Genomic DNA, 17,773 nt, shown 5'->3' on the forward strand with positions numbered 1-17,773 from the left:
ACGTTGGGTCACTTTTTGTTTGCCTGTTATGCATATTCTGCTCCCAGACGTGTTTGGTTGGCTCCCATGTGTAGAAACCTGGGTACTAAAAGCAGTATGGTAGCTCTACGCATTGTTAAAACTACCTCCTTAAACTGGATTATTATAGCGACTGCAAAGTACTTGGGGTGGGCGTGGGTAATTAGGCAGAGATTGCTAGTAGGGTGACTACTCTCTGCCTAGTGAACAGAGACTGCTAGATTATCTATTCTCTGTTCCCATGCGAGGTGTCTATCTGATGAACAATTTTTACATTGATTTTTAATAGTGATACTGGATTGCTTTTAAATTTGACTTTTTATTATATGAACTTTGCACCTTTGATTGTATATAATAGGATGAAATGTAATTCTAATCTGTCTTTTTAACGTGTATTGTGCTTAAGTCACATTTGACTTTGTAATTTAATTGTATTTTATTATGTGTTTGTTTGTCTGCTTTTATGAGTAATACTCGAATAAAGCACTTTTGAATTGAATTGAATTGAAAAAGTATGCAAAACCACAAATGTTTTGAGATTGTATTACATTTGTCTCTTTGAAATGGAGATGATCAAAACTATGGGATTGCACTAATATTTGCAGGCTATTCAAGCTGATTAGCAGCAATGTGGTTGTGTTACTCAGGTTGATCCCAGAGCACCTGTAGCCCTGTCAGATAATTCAAATAGAGTTTAGATTCCACCTGTAACATCAAAAAATAAATAGGCGTGGACCTGTTTTACTGATCACATAACATCCATATTTCACTGTTCCAGTAAGCCAAATAGTCACCATTGTTGGGAACTGGTTTTTCGTCCTAGATCTAAACATAAAACCACTGACTGGAATATGAAAAACCAGAATAGCAGCATTTGGAGAGCTTTAAAGCCCAGCGTGTTCTAAGGCGCGGAGAAAGACTCTCATGTCTTCTTCTAAGGTAAGAGTCCACTCTCTCCCTTATACAGATTTACACCAATTTAATGGCTTTCCCCATTTTATATTGTCTGAGAAACCCAAACATAATTTCATAATATTTTTGTATTTAATTCTCAAATTCTACTCTCCATATTTATTAAAATGTTAAGCAGTCGGAAAAGTCACATAATCTAATATAATATCTTTGTATCTCTTCCCCGAAGGTTTACAGAACCAGACCCAGCAGGTGAGTTGGCTTAATGGTTATGAGCAGTACAGGCAGTTTGCAGATATTAGCAGGTCTGAGTGATACTGAATCTGTAGAGATGTTGTGGAGTTAATTCTTGGGGGATTCTGGCAGTGTCTAGATAAAACCATGCACCTTTCAAATGTTTTGTGTTTCCTCTTTGTTTTTTCAATGCTTCACAAAATGCTGCTTTGAATAATCACTAGTATGGGATTTTCCTGCAGGGGTTAGTTTCAAGCCATGTGTATATATTCTGTTGCCAATGTAGGCTTTGAAACCCTTAATAATGTATTCTTCCTTCTTAAATTAGTTCTTTTTCTTGTTCTTTTTTTTGTTTGAGGTTACTTTTCATGTTTACTCAGTATATGCATTATCATTATTAATACGATATACTTGAGTACTGACTTTATAACTTCACTTTAGTATACTACAGATAGCTTCATGCCTTTTAAGAAACTTTTTCTAATCAATGTAGATATGTTATGCAGAGGTCCCATCCTATGTTCATGCATTTACTAAGGGCAATATATGTGACAGGGCTGTGTTCTAAGGATGTTACATAGGGGAATCCTGGCATCGAGTATCTTTGCTTTCACATGAGTGATGACTTGAGGCTCTAGCACTCATGGGAGTGGAACTATAAACACTTTTGTACAGTTCCCCCTGCAGGAGGAGGCACCACTGAACTGATGAGTCTGCGTTCTGTGGTATACTCACTGACAGGAGGGGGTGTTTTTAGAGATCACTGGTGGCTTCAGCTGCAACACACTACACGCTTTACTCATATTTCAGCCTTTATTTTTTAATTCTGGAAAATGTTCAAGTTATTTCACAGTTTTGCTTTGGACCTGCCACTTCTCCTAACACCCATGATTCTGATGAAACGACCTAAATGGCTGTGTAGGTGTGTTGAATGTAGGATTTGAAATGGATGAGTTTATCACAGTTTGAATGAGTGCAGGGACAGCTGACAAAGACAGCCTATGAATTGAGGTTGACACACGTTCTTGATTCATTGTGAGAAATTAACTGAAAAACGACTCCTGGGGGTATATTTACAAAAAAAATAATGCAGCGCAGCGCTGGAAACCATCTTGCTGTGCCAATCTGTGTCACTAGGAAAGTGCAGGGATGCATCGTATTCACGGCAATGCAGTGTATTCCTGTTCTTCCCTATGCGCTGGTGCATAGTTGACTGCCTAGCACCGATGCAGGCACCATTACACCAGAGTGTAAGAGTGTCTGGGTTGCAGCAATAATTGTTTTTTGTGCATAAAGAGACATCTTTCTGCCAAAAAAAAGCATAATTGTTGCCGTTTTCCTCATTCTAGGTGTGTTAGAATGCAGCACAAAAGTAAAAACGAGGAGAAATAAAGATATTTCTCCTAATTGCGCCACTTTAACATCTCACCTGGGGAGGCATTAGAATCTGACTCTTTCCCTTGCACAAAACCTTGTAAATCTGGGAATGTGTCACAATCCATTGGTGTTGCGTGGGAACACCCCAGCAACACCCATGGAACACCACTTTCACACAGAGTAATGCATTTATATGTCCAGCACAAAATGTCAAGCCAGGTCTTCCCAGGCCTGGAAATAAGCATCCCAGGAGCGGTTTCGGGGCATCACCCCTCATCAGCCAGGCTAGCTTGTATTAAGTGGCACAGTGAGCCCAGGACCCACATCTGAGCAAACCCGGACCACCGGGGTGATCCCCCGAAACCGGTCACAGGATCCTTTTTTCCTGTCCAGGGAGCACCTGGCTTTGCATTTCGGGCTGGACTGTTCTCATGAGGAGCAGGGTCAAGACTGATTTGCATATGGCTGGGTCTTAACTGGGGTGGAATGGTGAGAAAAAGAACAATGGATTTACCCCAGATCTCTTGACTGGGGTGAATATTTGATTTGCTCTGCATGCAGATCATCACCTGTTGCCTTTTGAATGAACTTGCAGCACAGTATGTGGCACTGTTACATGTTTAACACACATACAATATATTTTTTTAAATGGGAGAAATTTGAAGTGCAGAGAAATGTACTGTAAAAATGTTCATAATTTGGGACATTTTTCTGCACTTTAAATTTCTTTCATTTAAAAAAAAGCTTCTATTTTTATTTATACTTATGGCACAGCGCCCACTGGCCATCAGGAGTAAGGGGCCTGCTGTTTGTAAATGCAACACCTTAAAATGGGTGGAAATGCAAATGAAGGTAAGGTAACTTTTCATTCAATTTTCTCCCATTTAAAAGCATTCAGAAATGTCATTTTGTTCACAGCTCCAATATTGAGTTGACAAGGTCTTTTATGAGTTAAATACCTCAGTACTTCAGTTGTTGACCTCTGTGCCACAGCCTGGGTCATACATCTGACTGAGCACTGTTCATTATCAGGCCCAGCTATCTGCAGCCTGATGACAATAATGTAAAATAAACACAGCCTTCCCTGAACTTTAAAAGGAAAATATGACCAAATTGTGCTTAATTAAAAATTAACACAAAGCTGTGAGTTATTATGAAGGTGTCCGGGAAATACTGGTAGCTCCAAATCGCGTGGTTGGAGAGACCTGCTCTGGAATGACCCCCCCCCCTCAACCTGCAGAATAGCCTTATAGCCCGCCGTAGAGGGCTATACCGGCTATTAAAGGCCCTCTCCAGCGTTAAAGGCCCTGAGCCGAAGGCGAGGGCCTTTAACAAGGGAGAGGGTCTTTAATAGCGGTATAGCCCATCTATGAAGGGCTGTAAGGCTATTAGAACATTCTGTCACTAGAGGACAGAATGTTCTAACAAAAAAAACAAAGCCTTTTGGGAGCGTGAGGGGATTGGAATCCCCTCAGGTTCCCTGAAGCCTTTGTTCACAGCCAGAGCTGTGAACAAAGAAACATTAGAATGTTGGAGCTCCAGACTTATACCAGCCATTATAAGCCCGGAGCACTCCATTCTTTTCAATGGAGCTCCCAACATTCCAATGTTCTAATAGCCGGTATAGCCCTTTACGGCGGGCTATAAGGCTATATTAAAGGCCCTCTCCAGTGTTAAAGGCCCCGAGCCGAAGGCGAGGGCCTTTAACAAGGGAGAGGGACTTTAATAGCGGTATAGCCCATCTACGAAGGGCTATAAGGCTATTAGAACATTCTGTCACTAGAGGACAGAATGTTCTAACAAAAAAAACAAAGCCTTTTGGGAGAGTGAGGGGATTGGAATCCCCTCAGGTTCCCTGAAGCCTTTGTTCACAGCCAGAGCTGTGAACAAAGGAACATTGGAATGTTGGAGCTCCAGACTTATACCAGCCATTATAAGCCCGGAGCACTCCATTGTTTTCAATGGAGCTCCCAACATTCCAATGTTCTAATACTCTTTATCTCCTGACAACCTAAAATGCTTTCAAAGGAGAATCAGTCAATTTGCATAGACTATATGTATGAAGGGCTCAACAGAGTTTCAGATCCACTCTCCCTGCTCTTGTAATGGAATTCTTCATTACCCCCTAGAATGCCTGTTTCTGAGGATGATCAACCTATATTTTTTTTATAAGCTCACTTCAGTAGACCTCGGCCATGTGTCTGTACCCACCGCGTAACTCCAATGGCACTGGAATACATTTGAGAGTGGTGGCGCAGGCCAGTGGCCTTGCAAATCTCACTAAATCTATAAAGGTTTCCAAAAACCCAATCAATCACAAAATAACCACAAGACTCTCGCATGGGAGGGGCAGACTTTTTGTATTTTCTATTTTAAAAAGTCCCCAAAAAATGTTTTTATTGAGTACTCCTATGCCAATGAATGGATGCCACTAAGTCAAGAACCATAATTGGATAGTCACAATGCATAAGCCTTGAAATAAAGGGGAAAATGTATCAACACTTTCCCAAAAGTGATGCAAACCCAGCATAAAATGGTGTGTCAGAATTTACATTCCAATGAATAAAATATTTTGCCTATGCACTATTTTGCATCAAGGGGGGGTTCCATGGATGGTACATAGGCATTCCCATGCAGCCCCCCATGGTTTTGATCCAAAAATAACTGTACTACCATTGGTAGACAATGCTTTCAACCAAAGAAATGATTCCTCTTGTAGCAGCCATAAGGTTTGAGAAACATTTTCTTTTCCCAAATCTTTTCAAACTTCACAAGTCTTCTGCACTGCACAGCAAACATATAAAGTGGGATAAGTAATACATCATAGGTTTTGTCCTGGAAAGTCCCCTTCCAGTACAATATCTATGCTTGACACACCGCACACATACCATCACATTTGGTGCAAGGGTATCTGTGTTCTAGCCTGGCAGTCAACAGTATACCAGACCAAAAGAAGAGAAAAACAGTGCGACACCTTTGTAGCTATGATCCTATTTTGTTTTTTCCCATTAACGCAACTCAGTGCAGCAACTTTGCTGGCTGAGCTGCATTGCGCAAAAAAATTGTAAATCTGCCTCACTGTTTCTAAACTCCTCAATTTATGTGTTCTTTTGGAGAAGCCAGTCTGTGTCCATGCTTCTGTCCTTAGCCTATTTAAACTGCACATCAGTGTGTGAGGGAGACAGGAGTGGTAATACTTTAGGGCCATTATCGGCATCTGCCTTTTTGGATCATCAGGAGAGGCCACTGCAGGCCACCAGATGTAAACAAAGCAACAAATGGGCTCAAAATTAGGCTAGTGACAAAAATGGCGCAGAGCATTCATACAGGTGTCAATCTGCCTGCATTTAAGAAAATGTTTGGACCAGAGCTGGAGGTAAATTGATGCCCATATGCAGCATCTGCACAGGCATCATCGGAGACTATGGCTGACACTTTCCCCTCTTTTTTCCAGCTCCACAGGACTCTCATTGGAGGCGACCACACCTGAAAGAAGTGTCATTTGGAAAGCTTTCTGATACAGGTAAATCATTTACCACACTTGAGGTGTTGTTGACACATGAACATTTGCAGCTCTTGGTGAAGTTGCTTATTGTTGAAAACTCCATAACACCTCTATGTGCAATCTGGCCCCAACTTTCTCCCTGCTGTTTTATCTGCAGGTGATGGGCTAGTCTTGTTATGCCCTGGATCCTACATTGTCATTAGCCACTTGGATGCAGTATTTTGGACCAGATTCCCCCAGTGCCATTTCCATACTATGTTGCTGACAACAGGTGCAAGAAAAGGGGTACATGTAGGTGTGCGGTTAACAGGTTTCCCGAATTAACCTTTCTAGGAAGTATTCCTGCATCTAAATCTGCCTGGTTGGAGTTATTGTCCCTCAAATTGGGAAGAAGAATGCGGACCTTGAATTAGTGGGTCCTTTTCCACCTGAGGCTGCCCCATTCTTTCCCTTTCAACTGCGACACTGAGCCAGTGGTAAATTGGGCCGGGAGTATCTGTCTGTGGATGGGGAGGTTGATAGTGAGGATGTTGTGGAAGAGGTGAAGCTGGCGCTGGACAGGCAGGAATCATCTAAGCTGGAGGAATAGCTTGAAAAACAGATCTAGCTGTGCTAGAGCTCGCAGACCCTGCCAGGTCTGCATATGAATGTGCTGATCATATTTTCCAGATGTTAAAATAGGACGTGGTGTTGCTGCACCTCAAGAATCCGGGTGTAGGTGCACCGGGCCACTTCTGGTCAGTGGAGCAGTACCCATCCCTGGAATACAGCCCCATCCAAATCGTAATATTTTCCCAAGTCTGGCCAAACAAAGGGCATTTTCGTGCTTGTCCCAGAAAGTATCAATATTAAATGAAAACAAAGGTGGCTTGTTCCAAATGACTAGTCCACCACCTACTGGTAGCATTAAATTACTGGAAAAAGTGTGAAACATGTTTTTAAGTGTGCAGTAGGGCTCCAGAAAGCAAATATACCATGATTATTTATTAAACTTCGAATTTTCTCTTCAATTTCCTTGGAAAATCTTGATTTTATTTCTTCTCACTACCAAGCTTTTGAACATGTTTCCACTTTCATTTGCCACTGCTCCTACCAGTGATGGCCAGCAATTTTAGGAGGGAGGGGGCGGATGAGACATACGTACACATGCACACTCACTCACACTCATCACAGATGCCCAATCGCACACACATCCATTCACAAAAATCCTTACCAAATATTCAAACATGCACGCACGCACCAAATATTGATTGGAAAAAAAGTACACTTAATTATAGCCAGAGGCGTAGCTAGAGCTTGTGGCGCCCGGGGCTATCCCTCTGATTGCCGCCCCTGGGGAGGGGGGAGAGGGCTGGGGAAAAAAGGACTGAGAGACACGTAGTATTGCCGATAATAGTTACCTCGATCATGCAAGTTACATGCACATACATGACACGGTCAAAGGATACACAGTTAAATACACCGGTGACCGGCAGTACAAAGGAGAACACACAGACTGCCACCACACTAACATTTACGTTTGAGACATTTAATTGCAGCTCTCTTCAGCACCAGCACCGCCACATATGCAGTTAAATTCTTAAATCAAATATTGTAGCGTGAAGAACAAACTGACGACTTAACGTTCACTATAAGACAACACATCTTTGCTAACATGGATTGTATGGCTTGGATGCATTTCTCAGAATATGTATCTACAAATTGCAAAATGCTCTGACGTCATCCTGAACATTTCTTTGTAAATATATATGTTAATTATTTGGAATCATTTCTCATATTTTTTTGTAAAAAATATAACTGTAGAGTACTTTAATGTTGTCTGCGTGTGGTATAAAATTTCAAATAAAGAAATAAAAACGCAGAAATTACGAGCATTCACAGGGTTCTATACTTCATGGAATGTTGTCCGACACCCCACTGTACAACCGGCAGCCATGTCTACGTTTCTGCAGTTGCAGGGCAATGCCTGCAATGTTCAACTCATGGTTTGTGCACGTGGAGGGGCGCAGCTAGCACTGGAAGTACAGGTAACAACAGCAGGCCGGACATAACATAGCTGCCAAGATTTCAGATTGCTAAGTGTGACATTTTTATAATGTTAGCTTAATTATGAGTGACATTTCAACAACTATGAGTGACACTTTTTTTGCAAGGAAAATCAAGCAATAACAAGCATTGGAAATGCAATAGGTCTCGCACCATTAGAGTTAGTGCTTTTAGAATTGTTTATGGGTTTTTTTTGTAAATGTTTAGCATTTTTGTTTCCTGTAGCCAATGCTAAAGTATTACAAATAAAAAAAGCCATAAACATTTCTAAAAGCTCTAACTGAAATGGTCTGAGAACTATTGCACTGTGTGAGGGTGAGGGTGAGTGTGAGTGAGGGTGAGTGAGGGTGAGGGTGAGTGTGAGTGAGGGTGAGTGAGGGTGAGGGGTTGAGGGTGAGGGTGAGTGAGGGTGAGTGAGGGTGAGGGGTTGAGGGTGAGGTGTTGAGGGTGAGTGAGGGTGAGGGTGAGTGAGGGTGAGTGAGGTGTTGAGGGTGAGTGAGGGGTTTTGGGTGAGTGAGGGTGAGGGGGAGTAGTTGAGGCTGAGTGAGAGTGAGGGTGAGTGAGGGGTTGAGGGTGAGGGGTTGAGGGTGAGTGAGTGAGGGTGAGGGGTTGAGGGTGAGTGAGGGTGAGTGAGGGTGAGGGGTTGAGGGTGAGTGAGGATGAGTGAGAGTGAGGGTGAGTGAGGGGTTGAGGGTGAGGGGTTGAGGGTGAGTGAGGGGTTGAGGGTGAGTGAGGGTGAGTGAGGGTGAGGGGTTGAGGGGGAGGGGTCGAGGGGGAGGGGTTGAGGGTGAGTGAGTGAGAGTGAGGGGTTGAGGGTGAGTGAGTGAGGGTGAGTGAGGGTGAGTGAGGGTGAGGGGTTGAGGGTGAGGTGTTGAGGGTGAGTGAGGGTGAGGGTGAGTGAGGGTGAGTGAGGTGTTGAGGGTGAGTGAGGGTGAGTGAGGGGTTTTGGGTGAATGAGGGTGAGGGGGAGTAGTTGAGGCTGAGTGAGAGTGAGGGTGAGTGAGGGGTTGAGGGTGAGGGGTTGAGGGTGAGTGAGTGAGGGTGAGGGGTTGAGGGTGAGTGAGGGTGAGTGAGGGTGAGGGGTTGAGGGTGAGTGAGGATGAGTGAGAGTGAGGGTGAGTGAGGGGTTGAGGGTGAGGGGTTGAGGGTGAGTGAGGGGTTGAGGGTGAGTGAGGGTGAGTGAGGGTGAGGGGTTGAGGGGGAGGGGTCGAGGGGGAGGGGTTGAGGGTGAGTGAGTGAGAGTGAGGGGTTGAGGGTGAGTGAGTGAGGGTGAGGGGTTGAGGGTGGGTGAGTGAGGGTGAGGGTTTGAGGGTGAGGGGTTGAGGGTGAGTGAGTGAGGGTGAGGGGTTGAGGGTGAGGGGTTGGCGATTCTAAGGTGGCCCCTTACTGCAAAACTGGTTGCGGAAATCCTGGTGCATGAGCTGGACTGCTGCTGGGGCGCATTGGTGCTGTTACAAGGGTGTAAGTGCAGCAAAATCACCCGATTGAGTGCTGCGCGCTGCGCATCTAAAATGACGGCAGCGCACTGAGGGGGAGACTTCCACCGGCTGCGGCAACGGGAGATGTGCACTCTGTTTGTGAGCGGCTGGGAGGCGATTCGGCGTGCAGACTCACAGCGGAAAACTGCGGAGGCGGCAGTCCTGGGGGAGAAGTCTGGAGGGCGAGATCGCCTTAACCTTCCTGTGGTGCACTACGCTCCCAAGATGGCAGTTATGGGATGCGGGCGGAGGCCTGATGGTGCGAAGGTGAGAGGCAGACCGAGGCGGTGAGGCGAGGAGGTGCTGAATGCTGGAGTGGCCGCTGGGACACGCACATTGCGCCCTGACCTACAGCATTGAGAGGTGAGGTGGCAGCGCTGTACCGATCCTGCTACGCAGCAACAATGGTGTGGAGGCACCGAGGACGGAGGCTGACTGGTGGCTGTGAGGCGTGAGACTGCTGACCGGCGCTGGGTGCTGGTTGAGGAAATCGCAGGCGGCGCAAGATTAACTGAGACACGCCGTCTGACTCTCTGAGGCTCCTTACTGCAGAGCAATACTTGTGGGAAAATAGAAGTGTTTTCCTTTCATAACGGACTTGCTGGGGCTGTATGGCAGAGGGGGAGAGACCACGAAGGCGATGGCGGAGGGAAGAGAGGGGAGGGGGGAGGAGAAATGCGACACGGCGGGAAGGGGAGGGGGCGGAGTGGGTAAAATAAACAACCAAACAAGACGGAGGGAAGAGAGGGGAGGGGGGAGGAGAAATGCGACACGGCGGGAAGGGGAGGGACAACCAAACAAGACGGAGGGAAGAGAGGGGAGGGGGGAGGAGAAATGCGACACGGCGGGAAGGGGAGGGGGCGGAGCGGGTAAACCAAGACGGACGTGCACGCGCTTTTAAGCTCAATGCGCATGCGCATTGAGCTTAAAAGTCACGGGCACTGCAAGGAATCGCCACGATTCCTTGCAAGTTGGGGAAAGAGTGGATAAGTCCCAATACTCTCGCTTGCTCGATGCGCATGCGCATCGACAGGCGAGACCTAAAAACAACGGAAACATAAATATCAGAAATTACACCCATTTGAGCAAAGAGAACTGTAAGAAGGCACAATTACTTCAGTTCACACATCATGCAAAACATTGTACATCAGGCTCAACCTCTTTCCTGCAATGCTTTCTTTGACAGATCAATTTGCTAATGGTAAATGAGTAAATGTGCAGTTTAATTTGTCTTAAAAGTCATAACTTTCTAACAGAAATAAGAAAGTAGAAATATTTGTAGTTCTTGACAAGATGTGAGGTTTTTAACAAACCTACACAAAGGCTCTGAAAAATCTCTTTACATCTTCACGCATTGCTGCATGGATCAGTATCACACATCACTGCCTGGCACATTCCTGCTTGAAACACGACAGCAGGCCACTGAAGACAATCATAATGACCACGATATTAATTTAAAAGAGAATGTTATTGAGCAGAGAGATATCATTAGGGACTCACTATTCAGTAACGGGCCGCCTCAAGGTCGCAATGACTCCCACGGAAAACACAACAGTTTGGCATGCTTCTGGGGCTCTGCGCAGCTCTGCGCAGAAGTGAAGTGCAATCATAGTGGTGGTGTGTTGTCTGGGCTGCTGAGAAAGCACTCCAGCATCGACCAGCAGGGTCAGTGTGATTCACTCAGCTGCCGGTGGATCGTCGGGTCTGCTCGCTGGATTGGCATTTACTTTACTGTGACACACGCAGGAGCAGCACACACTGCCATTGCCAATGCTCCGATGCATTACCTAACCAGGAAATAGCGACGACGCTGATGCACAGCCCCCCCCCCCCCCGGGGGCTCATGGCAAACTCTGAACGCCCCCCATGGCAGCAGAACTCACTGCAGTGTTTTAACCCCCTCCTGCTGTCCCAGATCAGTATGGCAAGATTGCAGACTTCCTACTGCTGCGGCTGGCTGTTGCACGCTTCAGTTCGTGATAACAAAGTTTCAGGCTGCATAATCATGGCCGAGCCGACGCTTGCCACTGGAGCAGTTCCTGCGGCCACACAGAGGCTGCAAAACCGTAAGTTACTGATTCGATGGCATTTACCTAAAATAGCCCTACAGCGCGCAGCTACCATAACACCAGTAACTCACTCACCGCATATCCCCTTACGGAGACACTAGGGGCCCGATGTAGGTAAATCCCATTTACCGAATTTGAAATACCGAATTTTACCGATTCGGTATTTCAAAATCGGTAAATGGGATGTAGGTCCCAACATCTGGAATCGTTACCGATTCCTTACAAATTTGGTATTTACCGATTCGGTAAATACCGAATCGGTATTTGCTATTGAATCCTATGGGCCTTTGAAGCCCATAGGATTAAAGTCAAATACCGAATCGGTATTTACCGAATCGGTAAATACCGAATTTGGCAAGGGTGCAGGGGGTGTCACTTTGACACCCTCTAGCACCCCCAAAACGGGCATGTGTGCAATGTGGCACACAGACATGCCCTAAGGGCACGTCTGTCTGTCACATGGCACATGTGTACATGCACAGATGTGCATGTACACAGGAATCGGTATTGTACCATGGATTTGTATTCCATGGTAAAATACCGATTCTGTAAGCCATGTGCTGATGGAACATTGGCTACCTACATTGCATTTTCGGTAATTTTACCGAATCGGTATCATTACCGAATCGGTAACTATTACCGATTCGGTAAATTTACCGATTCGCTAATGATAACGATTCGGTAAAATTACCGAAAATGTGCCCCTACATCTCGATAGCCCTTTACCGATCGGAAACGGCAGAAAATCGGTATTTTCGGCCGATTCGGATCGGTAAAGGGCTACCTACATCGGGCCCTAGGAGCCCGATGTTCAGATTGGATTGGAATGACCCTGTGACCTGCAGCCCGCCAGCGCTACCCGTCACCGCGGGGCAGGGCAGCAGACAGTGATGCACTCCCCATCTAGGTCCACATATACTGTTACTAGAAGTAAAAGAGACTGAGGGAGTCAGGTTTTCTGTCTTCTTCCTTCACTCGGACCACTTTCCCCCTTGATTGAAATAAAATCTTCTGTGAATAACTAGAGATTTAGAATAAAAACGCAGAAAACTTGGCTGGTCAGACGAGCTTATGTGTAAATAACTAAGACAACAGTAGTGGCCCCCTCTACCCCAGCACAGAGACCCTTTTGGTGGCAAGTGATCTTTAACATAACAGGTTCACTAAATGGATGTGCAATAACAAAAACTAAAAACACGTAATGATTCAAACCCATGAATCACTCGAAACACTACAACGGACCTGAGAACTCCTGGTATGAAACAGGGGTTATTAACAAGGCTGCCAGGCAACAAAACCTCTTGGCACAATCTCCCGAGCCACTGTGGGAAGCACATAGATTCCTAAAGAATTGGCCTGAGATATCTCCTCCGAGGATCAAGATAGCACTGGAGGCCCAGGCAGCCCTAATCAGTGCAGAGACCGCACCAGCGTGCAGTGACCACACTGGTGCCTGTCAACTTTCAGCATGGCCGGCGTCACTTGAGTTTCTCGTTGCTCAAACGGGTGTCTTTTCTGATATTTAGGTTTCTCTCATCACGTGATTTTGCTCGTGACAAAGTGTCACTCACAGACATTGAAATGTCACTCATAATTACAGTAAAATTACGAAAATCTCACTCATAGCAATCTGAAACCGTGGCAGCGATGCTGAGGGTTTATTTATATTTTAATGTTATTTTGCAAGGGCCAGCCCGCCCCTACATGCTGTAGAGAGACAGCCTGACTTCGGAGTGACCCGGTTTTGGACATACCCAGGGGCGGCTGGTGACATTTGAAAGTGGTGAGGTGTAAACTAATTTGCATATTGCACCGCATCGAGCGAGCGCAGCGAGCGAGCCCGAACCACCTTGCATCCATCCATACATCATTCATGCATCCACCCATCCATCCACCCACCCACCCACCCACCCACCCATCCTGCATCCATACATCATTCATTCATGCATCCACCCATCCATCCATCATGCATCCACCCATCATGCATGCATCCATGCATCCATCCATACATCATTCATGCATCCACCCATCTATCCACCCACCCCTCCTGCATCCATACATCATTCATCCACCCAACCATCCACCCACCCATCCTGCATCCATACATCATTCATTCATGCATCCACCCATCCATCCATCAAGCATCCACCCATCATGCATGCATCCATCCATACATCATTCATGCATCTACATGCTGTAGAGAGACAGCCTGACTTCGGAGTGACCCGGTTTTGGACATACCCAGGGGCGGCTGGTGACATTTGAAAGTGGTGAGGTGTAAACTAATTTGCATATTGCACCGCATCGAGCGAGCGCAGCGAGCGAGCCCGAACCACCTTGCATCCATCCATACATCATTCATGCATCCACCCATCCATCCACCCACCCACCCACCCACCCATCCTGCATCCATACATCATTCATTCATGCATCCACCCATCCATCCATCATGCATCCACCCATCATGCATGCATCCATGCATCCATCCATACATCATTCATGCATCCACCCATCTATCCACCCACCCCTCCTGCATCCATACATCATTCATCCACCCAACCATCCACCCACCCATCCTGCATCCATACATCATTCATTCATGCATCCACCCATCCATCCATCAAGCATCCACCCATACATCATTCATGCATCCACCCATCCATCCATCCACCCACCCATCCTGCATCCATACATCATTCATTCATGCATCCACCCATCCATCCATCCACCCACCCACCCATCCTGCATCCACCATTCATGCATCCACCCATCATGCATGCATCCATCCATGCACCCATCCACCCAACCATCCACCCAACAATCATTAATGCACACACCCTGCATCCATCCATCATTCATATATTTTTATGACCATATAACTTTCACACAGCTTGTCAGTGTTCAATGCCAGTCTTGAACCTTGTACTCCAGCACCAATGATACATGATTAATATTAATTGTTTTAAAAACATGTATTTATTTGACACCAATTTCACACCTTAGTCGGAACATCATTTTTATTTGTTTTTTAAAACATCTATTTATTTAACACCAAAGTCATGTATACATTTTTATGGCTCGATAAGAGGCTCGAACCTGGTTTCACAGCACCAAAGTTGGCCGCGCTAACCGTCAGACCACATCCTCTCCCCTTTGGTGTGGCCCTGCAGTTTTGATGGTACATATTCACACCAAAGTCATGTATGCATTTTTACAACTTCGTGCCGTGAAATAAACGGGTGACCTGGAATAGACGCACACATTTCTGCAGCAGATGCTTTAACACACTGAACTATCTCAAGTCATTTGAGCTTGCGGAGTTAATGTGTGTCTGAAAGGGTAAAGAGAACCGTGCCAAGGAAGTGCGTCTAGGTCCAAAATAACTGTCTATTCGCTACTGGTCAAATTTCTACGCAGACGACCTTTGACATATGTACGTGGCCAAAAGAAATATATTAAATTGCATTTGCTTACAGATTAGACTATTGATTAAAGAAACAACTAATTCTGCGTCCAGCACTCCTTGCAGGACCCGGGCTATAGTATTGACTAGCCAATCCTGGCGCAGTATGCAGCACCAGGATTGGCTGGGGGGGCACCATGACTGCTCGCCCAGTCGCCCTGTGCAACCCCGGGGGCTGCGGCCCGCCCCCTGGTCCTCTCTCTAAGGAGAACTGCACAGGGGAAACAATCTGCACATGCGCGGGCTAGTTTCTACCCCAAAATCCACTTGCACAGCTGCAGCAGGCCCAGTCCCCCCCCCCCCCCCCCCCCCCCCCTGCGCACTCTCCGGAAAAGTCGGGTGTCTCCCAGATTCCTGGCCGGCGGGTAGCGCGATTATTTTAATATTTTCATTTGTATTTCAGTGACGACGCGGTGGGTCCATGGGGCTTAGTGGGGCTACGCCCCAATGGACGCACCGCGCCTGGCCATACCCCCATGCGTGCAACGTGCGTGCAGCGTATGTGCGCTGCAGGCAGCAGTTGCAAGCAGGTGAGTTTGATCAATTGAGAACAGGGTTTTTTGGAGTGAGGGAAATGCTAGGCGCACTGCTCGTAGTTGATGCGCAGGAGGTGTTGGTATTGGTGTGTTTGGCACTAGGTGCAAACAGGTGAGGAGAGAAAGCCCTATAACCCCTCCAAGAGTATGTGACGAGACACACACTACACAAAGTAAGCAGAAACCTGTTGCACACTAAATTATGAAAGTACAGAAGATAGGTGTCTCAATGGACATTAAAAGTTCAAGTTTCCGGGGAGGAGCCAAGATGGCAGACGGGACGGACGTGTGAGCTCCCGGCTCCGCAAGCCGTCTGCCTTTACAAGACTATACTGATATTTATTTGCCCCTACGCCGCGCTGAAATGGAGACGCTAATGCGCTGAGGTGGATGGCGTTCTCTCAAGGTCCCCGCCGGCGGATTTGGTACGATACCCGGGGCGTATGCTGACCTCCGCTGCGGTCCCTGAAGCCCTCGCCGACCCCCATCGCTGAGCACTGCTGGACGTTCCCGGTGAGGTGGCTGAGGGGGTGATACAGACTGCGGGTGGCACGTTGCTCACAGGGCTGCTGAGACTGACCCCTTCCTCTACGCTGGCTCCCCTTTGACGGAGAGGTTCTCCCCTGTGTGGCTGGCATTTCGGGCGGCGCTTCTCTACGCTACGCGCTTTATGACTGTGAGACTCCTTCTTGTGGCGCCTCCTGGCTCCCGGGCTGAGTGCGGGCTGCTCGGTGATCCTCACTGTGTGCTGCCCTGCGTATCCTTGAGTGGGGGACCACGCCGAGGATTTCACCGCATATTATGACCTGCCCGATAATGCAGGAGGATTGGACCTACGCTGATGTCCTGGCTGCCCTTGATGACCTGCGGGCAGCATGTCAGAGAAATGTCCGCGAGCTGACATGGAAGATCGATGCGGTTGCGCTTGCAGCAAAGCGACCGGGTCCTGCCGACCCCCTGGTACTTCTAACCACCCCGGAGTGTGATACATTGTTATCGAGTGGGACGGCGAGGGAGCTGCGTGTCCCTGGTAACATTGTTGTGCGTTTCTTTGCTGAAGAGACTGTGGATACAAAGTCTCCCTCCACCCCAGCTATTGTGACTCTGCCCGTGCACTTGTTCCCGGGGGCCCGCTTCCCGGCCCCTCAGTTGCTGGCCCCTTCGGACACTTCTGCCCCTAGTGCTCCTTTTCTGACCCACATCTTATCTCCACAGTGTTTAACTCACTTCTTGTTTTGAGATAGATGTCCTTTCTAGGTTTTGCTGTATTATTGATTTTCTGCCATTATGCTTTTCATATCAGCATCTCCTTACCTGCTTTTTTGATTTACTGCTGACTTAATGAAATCTTTGATAAAATTCTTCTTTTGATACACCTTTGTGTTTTGTTGTTTATACGTTTACATGTTTTTATGTGTTTCCTAAATTGATTGTGTACATTGAACCATATGATTGATACATTGGGTATTTAATTTTATCCCACAAACATATTGAACAACTGATCTTTCTTATGAAGTATTTCCCTTGAAGGCCTCTCTACCCTTTCATTTGAATTACCCAAGCCCTCAAGGGTATAACTGGGTTCCTCACTCTCTGCTAATCCTTTTCTGACCGGGCACAGTGTGTATTATCCTGTTATGAAGGTAAAGTCCATCCCAATTGCCACTGTACTGGTTATGGACTTGAGACTTTCGTCCCTTCCTCCTCTGCTTCTTTGTTGTCGGGGGCGGCCATCTTGCTCCTTTGTCCTGATTGAGAGAGGCTTGCTGTGGTGGACATACTTGGAGGGTTTTCAGCGCTCGGGGCAGGGATGAAGGTGACCTCCTCGTTTGTACTGATTGCTTGGCTGACGACGACCCGGATTGCACCTCATTCTTGAAATGTTATTGCAATGTTGCATATCCTGCTTTCTCTTATTTTATATTGTAATTGATTTGCCTTATGTCTATTCTTGCTGATGGTGGGGTGGTTTTCAGTTGGCCTGGGGTCCTGGGAGTTATCGATCCTGACCCCCCGGGTCCACTACGTCCCTACTTTATTGATATGCACGGTGTGGGAGCTAATTGCGGCTGGGGAGTTCGGGAGCCCTGAGGTTGGGTGGGCTCCTCCCCACTTTCTTTCCCTGGGAGTCGTAG

At 46.7% G+C, this 17,773-nt stretch overlaps 1 long non-coding RNA gene across 1 annotated transcript in view; it reads left to right on the forward strand.

The window, feature by feature from the left end:
• The first annotated feature begins 1,143 nt into the window (after nucleotides 1-1,143).
• The window catches only part of LOC147732451 (uncharacterized), a 49,146-nt gene continuing 32,516 nt past the window's right edge, over nucleotides 1,144-17,773 (forward strand). The window contains exons 1-2 of the long non-coding RNA XR_015308660.1: nucleotides 1,144-1,182; nucleotides 5,996-6,064. This is a non-coding gene — a long non-coding RNA (uncharacterized LOC147732451). The remainder of the gene's footprint in view (nucleotides 1,183-5,995; nucleotides 6,065-17,773) is intronic.

Source organism: Lissotriton vulgaris, chromosome 2_1 (assembly GCF_964263255.1).
Source record: "Lissotriton vulgaris chromosome 2_1, aLisVul1.2, whole genome shotgun sequence".
Taxonomy (NCBI): Eukaryota; Metazoa; Chordata; class Amphibia; order Caudata; family Salamandridae; genus Lissotriton; species Lissotriton vulgaris.